We start from the raw sequence: 9,033 nt of genomic DNA on the forward strand, positions 1-9,033 counted from the left end.
TTGACACCTTTGTGATGTCAGCAGCCTCAGGAGACTGCCTGGCGGAGGCAAGAGCCGCCTCGCCTCTGCCTGTGGGTGGTGTGGGGGTGTTTTGTGTATCTCGGTAAGCCGGCTGGGGGAGGGGGCTCTGTGGTGGGGAGGGTCCTGCAGCGTGCGAATGTGGGGGGCACACGTGGATTCACCACGTCCAGGGCCAGCTCCGCCCCGAGGTGTAGGAGAGGATTAGGCTAGACCGGCCCACTTCATCGGCAGACCAGAGAGGGAGCCTGGGATTTCCAGCCTAGCTCCCCTTCTTACTGACTTGCTTAAGGTCAGCTCGCAGAATGGGTCTTTTCTAGGGCACTGAATTTGGAGGGGGTGACAAGGTTTTGTTGTCGGCAGGAAAAGATGGGAGAGCTGATGCCACCTTTGTAATGAGGCAAAGGGAATTCCTGTTATATCATTCCTATCGACGTGTGAAATATATATATATATACACATGCACACATATATATGTATGGATGTATGTATTTTAAAAAAACTTTTGAACAAACAAGAGCTACTTCCCTTAAACAATCCAAATTTACGCATTAAAAAAAAATCTCAGTGCCATAATGTGAACTATTTTTTACCAGTTGCATTGTCCCAGGACTTTTAAAGTTCTGAGTGCCTCTTTACTGATTCTAGTTCATTAACTACTTGACACATGATGGCGGCCTTTTGGAGGGAGGGACTGAGTCTGGAAGCCAAAAGATTGGGGTACATCCTCCACTCTGTGGAGGTAGGCACGTGGACAGAAACAAAGAAACAGCATCTCAGGAGTTAAAATTTGTATTTTGGGGAAAATAAGCATTTTCTTCTTTAAAACAGTCACATGTAACTTAGCTGAGAATATTAATAATGCAATGAAACCTATATTTAGCCTAGCATAGTGCCTGGCACCTGGTATATAATAAATATTTATTGAATGAATGATGCGTGAATGTCTCTGATGGTTCGCTTCCTTTCTTGCCTCTCTGCCAAGACAGAAATTAATAAAGTCAAGTGGATTTGTGGCTAGTTAGCTAATGCTTGATTATGTTTACTTACTCAGCATTCCTTGGGTGACTGGCTATGAATTAATATGACTTAGGAGTGTTTACCAAATTGAAAGTGACCTTATTTAAGCAGAAATTTCAAACACTTAAAGTAATGACCCAAAGCTAGTTGTACTAATTGAAGCTGGATTTAATTGATAGGGGTGCCACGCTTTCTTTATAATTAAAAAAAGTGCTATTAAAAAATAAGTTCTTCCCTAGATCTGATATGATTGTCCAGGAGGGAAATTTGGAACATAAAGTATATAGAACAGAATTAATTTCCAAAGTGACCCTTTCCTCCGCGGGTGACGGGAGGGTGTGCTGCGTAGGCGGGGTGCGTGGGGATGCCGAGCTAGGAGTGGGCTGTGTGTATGCCTGCTTCATCTCCATGAGAGATGATCACCGGCTGACCTGCCATGGTTTGAGGGGTGATTTTGCTGACTTTCTACCATTTCTTTTACGCCATTCTCCCTGGTTCTGACCCTTCTTTTCCTCGGAGAGCCCGTCTCCTGGTTGTCTCCTTTAATTTCCAGCTTTCTTATCCAGACTTAACTTTTTCAAGACAGTAGCCTCAGGCTTGGGCTTAACCTGTATGGCCACAAATAGCCTCACTTAGCAAAGCCTTAGATAACTTGGATAAATAAATCATACTAAAGGTCCCTGACCAGAGTTAGTCAGCTGTGCCTCACTCTTTGGGGTATTACCATCTTAAAGCACTTTGAATGGTTAACCTTAAGGAATATTCCTTTTGCTTGTGCTAGCTGTTTTTTGTTTTGGATTTTTTGGGGTTTTTTTTTTTTTTGGTCCTAAAATCAATGCTCACAGCCTCATTTTGACTTTGCCAGGTTAGTTCACGCCCCTAAAAGGTGTTCCTCATTTTTAGACTGAATAAATGTTTGCTAAATAGAGAGTCAGTAGACCAGACAAAGGAGAATAGAGACTATACCATTTTATAAATTCCATGATCTCTGAATGTTTAAAAATTTTTTTTACCCTAAAGAACACCTTTGTGATTGTAAATTTCAGAGATCCTGCATTGGGCAGGTCTACACTAGGCTGTTTGCCCTAGGTTGAGTGACTAAATTTCTCTGGGATTTATTTTTCTCTTCTATCTACTGAGGGAGGTTGGCCTTGTAATTGCAAGTCTCCTTAGCGCTGCCAAATTCCTTCACGATGGAAAGGTTGCAAGCCTCACCTACCAAACCAGTAGCACCCTAGTGTTTGGGGGCCAACAGGGGAGTCTTTCTGCGCCTTCTGATCACACCTACGCAGCCCTATTTGTTGGGTGGCTGTAAACCAAGAATTCACTCTCCCCTGCTGGTTGTTTATGCAGCTCAAGCAGCAGCTGGGTTGCCCTCCGTGTGTGTAGCTGTTTATCAGCCCAGCTGTACCCCCGAGGTGGCCTGTGTACCCATCCTTCCAGGAGGATGAGTGGGGCAGCTATGAGCAACAAGAGATTTTCCTCTCAGTGCTGGCTCACTGGCAGGATGTGGTCGTGGGCAGACTTCTGTGTTCAGATGTGTCTGGTTGAGATGCTGCCTTCCTGGATTAATGGTCTCTCCCAGATGCCAGTATACTTCTAGATGGCTTTCTGATGATGCCAGTGACACTGGGCACTGCCCCTGATATTACAAAAGGAAAAGGCAGGGGCCCGCCGGCAACACTGAAACTCCTTCACAGTGAAACAGTGTGACTTTGCCATCTCCCAGGACCTTGATTTCCTTTCTGTAAAGCAAGACTAGGATGCTAACAGTTTTTAAATTGCATCAGAATTTGGTTGTGAAGGGAGAGGACAGAGCAATAAAGGGCGAGCCAGGCAGTTACAGGGTTGGTGGAGTGTAGGGAGCAGTCCATAAATGTCTCCCAGTAGCTATTCCACCTGGAGGCCTGGGGACAGTGCTAAGGAAACTTGATTTTGATCTGCTTTTATTTACCCAGGAGAAAAAAATGCAGAAAGGAATGTGTGTGCCATTTTATTAAGTGAAAGCTGTGAGTGTGTCAACTCAGACCCATGTGGGGCTAGAAAGCTGGGGTGCGCGAGGCACTGCTTTGTTTTTATTGACTGAACAGCGGATACGGTGGGTCCAGGTCTAAGGAAAGTCACAATTTCCAGGACTCTGGCCCCAGAGCCACCTGTGGCATCCAGTCCATCCCAGGCTTTGATCCTGCCTGTGTCTCTTCAGCAAGTCGTCAGTGTGTGAGTGTGGGACTGGGAAACAGGTGGAAATGAACAAGGAGGTCAGCCTGGAAGAGAAGAAAAATTCCAGAATGTTCTGGAGCCTCATATGGGTCGATGTCTGACCGGAGCCTGTTCTTAGTACTAGCTGGCATAAACCATTTTTCTCTTTCTCCTCAGGCTGCCTGGGTCCTGACTCAGGACACTGGACCCGTACAGAGTAAAGGCCACAGGAAATCATTCCAATGTGTTGTGTTCATCAGGAATGGCTTTGTTTACTGGCTTCACCCATATTATGCATCTCTGCAGCATTTGTGATCTAGAGGGATCCAAGGGGAAGCCTTGAACTTGCCTACTTTGTTTAGGGTTCATTATTTAGCTTATTACAATTGCCAGTAGCTAGGCTTATGAATAGTATTCACCGTGCCTAAAACTGAGATTGTAACTTTGCCAATGGCAGCTGTCAGAACCCGTCAATTTGGGAGAAAAAGGGCCCTCTTTCTAGGTGCTTTGAGAATTGTCAGTGTGAGAGACAATTGTGGTGTAGGATGAGCTTTGACATGACAGGACTCTACAGAGTGACTTTGGGCAAACACTTCATGTTCTGTGGGCATTAGGTAAAACAGGGAGATGGAGTTTGCTTTTCCAGGGTTGTGATGAGGATGGTGTGGGATTTAAGGTAACAGGTAATCACTGTTTACTTTTAATCCTGTGTCAGGCATGTGATCCTCCCAGCCCAATTAGCTGCATAGGAGGACACCCACCTTACAAATGAAGATAGAGCTACGACTGCCCAGAGTCACACAGCAGGTGAGTGGTGAGGGCTGGACCAGTCTGGCACAAGCCTTTACCTCCTGAGCTGTACCACTGCATCGGGTGCAAGTGCCTTAAAATGCTCTTTGTTGTTTTCATTGGCTCCACGCAGTAAACCTTTGCTGCTTAGCACTTAAGATCCAGCCACTGCTTTTTAATGTGGTCAGTTTATACATTGAGGTTCCTTATCTTTTGGAAAACTTATAATTCTTTTTAGCCTTTAGGTTCCCATATTAAGTCTTGATATTGTTCAGTCTGATTTTTTTTCCTTTTGCAGTGGGGAAGAAACTAAATGGAAAAACAGTTTGCCTAAACTCGCTCAGAAAAAGGGTTGGCAGAATCAACAATTGACCCACTGATGCCTGAGTTGACCCTCTTCCCAGAGAACCACTTTTGTAGGAAGGAATTCCTTACAGCATTGGCTGGAACATGCTGTGGCCACTGGGCAGAATGGTGCATGCATAGCAAAGTCACTGAGGGTGCATAACTACCTGGGCGGCAATCTCTCTGTAACCAGGGGTGGCCGCCCCGTTCCCATCCTATTCTTTATAGCAATATTTGAAACTAAAACTCTAAGGCAGTGATAACCTTGATATGGTCCCTTGGTGGGATCTAAACTCACAGAGGCTTGTGAGGTCACAGTTGGAGAGGAAGATGGAAGGAAACTGAATCCTGTCTCTTTAGTTTCCTCATGGAAAGATTTTTTTTAAGAAGGCGGGATCAGGTGAAAACTTTTACTCTTCTGGATTCTCTGTGGGGCAGGGCTCAGCTTGGCATTTGGTTTGGAAGTTGAGAACTGATAGCACTAATCTTGCCTGAGGCTGGGTGAGAGCATCTCGAAGTTTCATTGTTTTTCTAATGTCTTCCGCTGTTTCCGTTCTCCTTGGGCTGGTTGTCAGAGAGGTGAACTGAACTATAGGCTGTCTCCCGGTGATGTTCCCATTGGACAAAAGGGCACGCCTGCAGGGAGCAGAGCTGGTCAGAGCCCCCACCGTGGGCTTCATGAGGAGCATCAGAGCTGCCCATCTGGGGATCATGAACCGGCTCCCTCAACACGGCTCTTCCTATGCTTCCCTCAAGTGAAAGTGTTGCCTTTAAGGCCTCATGTGGTTTCAGGGACACCAAGCTGGAGGAAAGCTGGGTGAACCGACAACTCTGGGATCAGTGTTTCTGCTCTGGTTGCCAGGCGTGGTCTCCACTGGGACTTTCCTCCCCAAGAGCTCACATGAGGAAAGGCACCTTCTCCCCTTCCCTGTTTCTTCTGACTGGTAGCAGTAGCAGGGGCATGATCTCTAATCTATCATGGAGCCTAAATAGCTTCCCCTCCATTGCTCTTGCTATTGCCCTTGCTGGAGAGCCTGTGTTCAATGTCTATGCTCCCCAAACTGCAGGGGGCGAAGGTCAGGGAAACACTTATATGAAGTCCTGTCCCACGTGTCTCCACTGTCGCTTGGCCACTTGTCTTCTCCCTGTTTCCCCAACTTAGAGCCTCCATACTTTTGTGCAGAAACCCGCTACTTGGGTTCTCCCTGAGATAGGTTCTTTTGCTGTTGCCCTAGTAACAGAATTATTAAACCAAGTTCCAGCCTTGGGAGTATGCGTGCCTGGTGAGGTAATGTCTGTCGCATCCAGCCTTCTTTTCCCTTCATATTCCCACTCCCTCGCTTCAGGCCCTTCATGCCGCAGACCTAGCCTGACATCCCATCTTCTCCCTGGCCTCTCTGCCTCCTGCCAATCCTCCTCCAAGGTGAATTCTCAAGTGCAGACACTGCTCCTCCCATATGCTGGCATTCAGAACTCACCATTGTTCCTCAAACAGCCAACCTATAACCCACAGTGCAGCGGTGCTTATAGCCAAGTGAGCCCTAGCCAAATATGGCAATGAGGACAGAGCCAACTAGAATTAGAGAGGACTTAGTGGCTTGTGGATCAGGGGGCAAAACAGTGCAATGTTTAAGCATATGGATTTTAGACTTACACCGCCTATAACATCATAAAACTGTAAAGTTTCTTAACTCCTCTAAGTCTCACGTTGCTCAAATGCAAGATGGGGGTAATGATACTAACTTCCTCATTGAGGCTTTTTGGGCCAACTAAAGAAGCTCAACTTCTAAAGAGCTTGGCATAGTATCTTCCAGCATAGAAATGCGCAAAGATGTTAGCTGTGGCAACAACAATGATGACGGGAAGGTGGAAGTGTGGAGGTGTGAAAATTGGACCGGAGACTGGCTCCTAAATTCAGTGAGTGGGAGGACATCATGCAAATGGAGAATGCAGGTGCAGAAGAAACAGGTTTTCAGAAATGGATAATGATTTTGTTCTGGGGTTTATTGAGTTTGACGTGTCATAGCTCACATTTATTGACTTTGCACTGCGTGGCAGGCACTGTACTAAGCACTTTGCATATGTTGGTTCTTACATAATTCTTCAATAAACCCTGCAGTGATGAGTGTTAATCTCTGGCAAGGTTAAGTAACTTGCCCACAGCTATGAAGTCTCAGAACTGGGCTGTGAACCAGGCCTGTGAGTCTTCAGGCTTTCCCTCCATATGCACACTGCCTCCTCTGTAGCTGTATGGGAGGTATTGGGTGATTCTTTTGGGCTGAGATGGTCGTTGGGTACTCATAATTGTCTGCTTGGCTTCCTGCCTATGTAATGTTTTATCCTTTCATCTAGGGTCTGCGTGTGTACATTTGGCCCCCAGATATGGGACTTTTTTTTGTGACACACACAAAATCTCTTCTGAGCTTGGCTCAGCGTCAGTGGCTCAGTCTTCACAGGGCAGTTTGGTCTTTGACTCACTTCAAGTGCCCCTGGGTGGGGTATTTTTATCTGGAAGTGAATGAGCTTCTCAGGACCTTAGTTTCTATCTTGGAACAGTTTGTGTAGTTACAGAATTGTAGAGGAATTCACTGCAAAGAGGAGGCATTTGTGATTTTTCTTAACATTCATAATACTGGGCCAGGGCTAGGTCCCTTGCTCTGTGATTACTGAATGAATCTATGACCATCTGAATGCATATATGGTATTTAGCATGCACATTTGCTCCCTTTGCTTGTCTCAGATGGGACTGTTCACTTTTTCAATTTCCTTAGTGTTCTGGTGGGTTACCCTGATTTACATTGCCTCAGGGATGACTTTATAAAGTTCTGAGGTCAGGTATACGGTAGAACTGGGCTATGACGCTGGCATTGGGTGGTAGAAACCTGCTTGCGTATGAGGTGGGAGGTGGAGGTGGTGGGAAGGACAAGGGTAGACCGGAGCACGTTTCCTCCGCAGACTTTATAATGCAGAAAGATGCTCTGAATATCCATTCCCTTTACTTAGCAGAAGCCAGGGTGCAGAAAGTTTTTAGCAGGCATTTTCTGTTCTTTTCGTAACAGCGCTTCAATGTGGCAACTTTTAAAATACTTTCCTTCCCTACGTCCTTTCAGGTACTTACATTTTCAATAACCTGAATATGGATTTCAGTGCTATTTAATTAAGCCTTAAACCTATAAAAATGCTCATTTAATACTCAGAGTAAACCCATGACTTGTTCTTTCTGAAGATAAACAGGTGAGATACCTTCTTGAACTCAGCGTTCTGAGATAATTAAGATTAGTTGCCATAGAGAGAAAGAGAGAGGGAAACATATTAAAATGTATCATACTTTTTGTATTTAGAAAATTCATTTAATGAAATATTCAGAACCATCAGATCTACCCAGACCTAGATACCTATTCATCTGTTGGCTCCTGAAGCCTCAGAAAGATCTTTCTTCATCAGGAAAGCTTTCTGACCGCTTTAGCCCTCTGCTGAGAAGTTTTAGTGTATACACTTGATGTTCAGTCTTCTAGGCATATGGCGCCTAGAAGGGTGTGGGCCCACCCTGCTTCCTCAGCTTCATTGCTTACCATCCAGTCAAGAAGTGCCTGTCCTTCCTACCGACTCTGCATTACCCCATGTCTCCCTCCTCTGGAGTTCTCTTTCTTGTACTCTGCTGGCTTTGCAAGTTCTTGCTCATCTGTGAGATTCATTTAAAGTTCCCCATCTTGTTCAAATGTGAGGCCTTCTTGGATTCCTCTCCACAGAATTACCCTAAGTCGTCTTAGACTTTGTATTTTTGTGACAATTCTCATCACATTATACCTTGATTATGCATTGTCCCCGCTAGACTGTGGGCTCCTCGAGGGCACAGCACTTTGTCTTGTTTGTGTATTCGTATAATATGCTTAGGTCATATAGAATCACTCCTATCAAAGAGATTAGGTGAATGACATCATATTGCCAATTAATAGTATGCATTATGATGTCATAAAGACCTTTTTAAAGGAAACAATATGATCATGTCTGTGGTGGTGCATATATACAATTTGTGAGCTTGAGATGTAGCTCAGTGGAGTGCCGGGCGTCGTGGTGCATGCCTGTAATCCCAGCAATTGGGAGGCTGAGGCAGGAGAATTGTTGTAGAGTTTGAGACCAACCTGGGCTACAAAGTGAACTCGAGGCCAGCCTGAACTGCATAGCGAGACCCTGTCTCAAAAAGACTAAATAATAAATAAATAAATAAAATCTCAAAGTGACTGAGGCTGGCATCTGTTCATTGTAATGGGTTACCCTGAATAAAGAACTGAGACCAGAATCCAAATTGGAATTTTAAGAGCCTTTATTAGCCGGGTCAGCGGCTGTCAGTCTGTCCTCCACGCAGGGAGATGCTGAGCAGCCCCTAACTGAAGAAAATTTGAGCTTTTAAGCTTGAAAACCACATCCTGGTTGGCGCAGGTGAAAAATTTTTTGCAAGGGCAGAAAAGTGGAACCTTTCGGTTTCAGCAAGCAGGTGTTATAAAGTTTAGAAAGTTCTCAGAAGCATATATTTTTTTTCTCAAACTAAAAAGAACAATCAAGCACAGTGAACAATCAAGCACAGTTTCTCTTTCTTGGGTCAAACTGACATTTTTTCCTCCACCAATAGGTGGAGTAATATTACTGGCACCAATAGGTGCC

General features: G+C 45.1%; 1 long non-coding RNA gene across 2 annotated transcripts in view; it reads left to right on the forward strand.

The window, feature by feature from the left end:
- The first annotated feature begins 1 nt into the window (after position 1).
- Positions 2 to 9,033, forward strand: part of LOC102004911 — a 14,934-nt gene continuing 5,902 nt past the window's right edge. For both annotated transcript variants that reach the window (XR_263128.2, XR_263127.2), the window contains exons 1-2: positions 2 to 103; positions 3,953 to 4,044. This is a non-coding gene — a long non-coding RNA (uncharacterized LOC102004911). The remainder of the gene's footprint in view (positions 104 to 3,952; positions 4,045 to 9,033) is intronic.

Source organism: Chinchilla lanigera, unplaced genomic scaffold (assembly GCF_000276665.1).
Source record: "Chinchilla lanigera isolate Chin_1 unplaced genomic scaffold, ChiLan1.0 scaffold00061, whole genome shotgun sequence".
NCBI classification, from domain to species: Eukaryota; Metazoa; Chordata; class Mammalia; order Rodentia; family Chinchillidae; genus Chinchilla; species Chinchilla lanigera.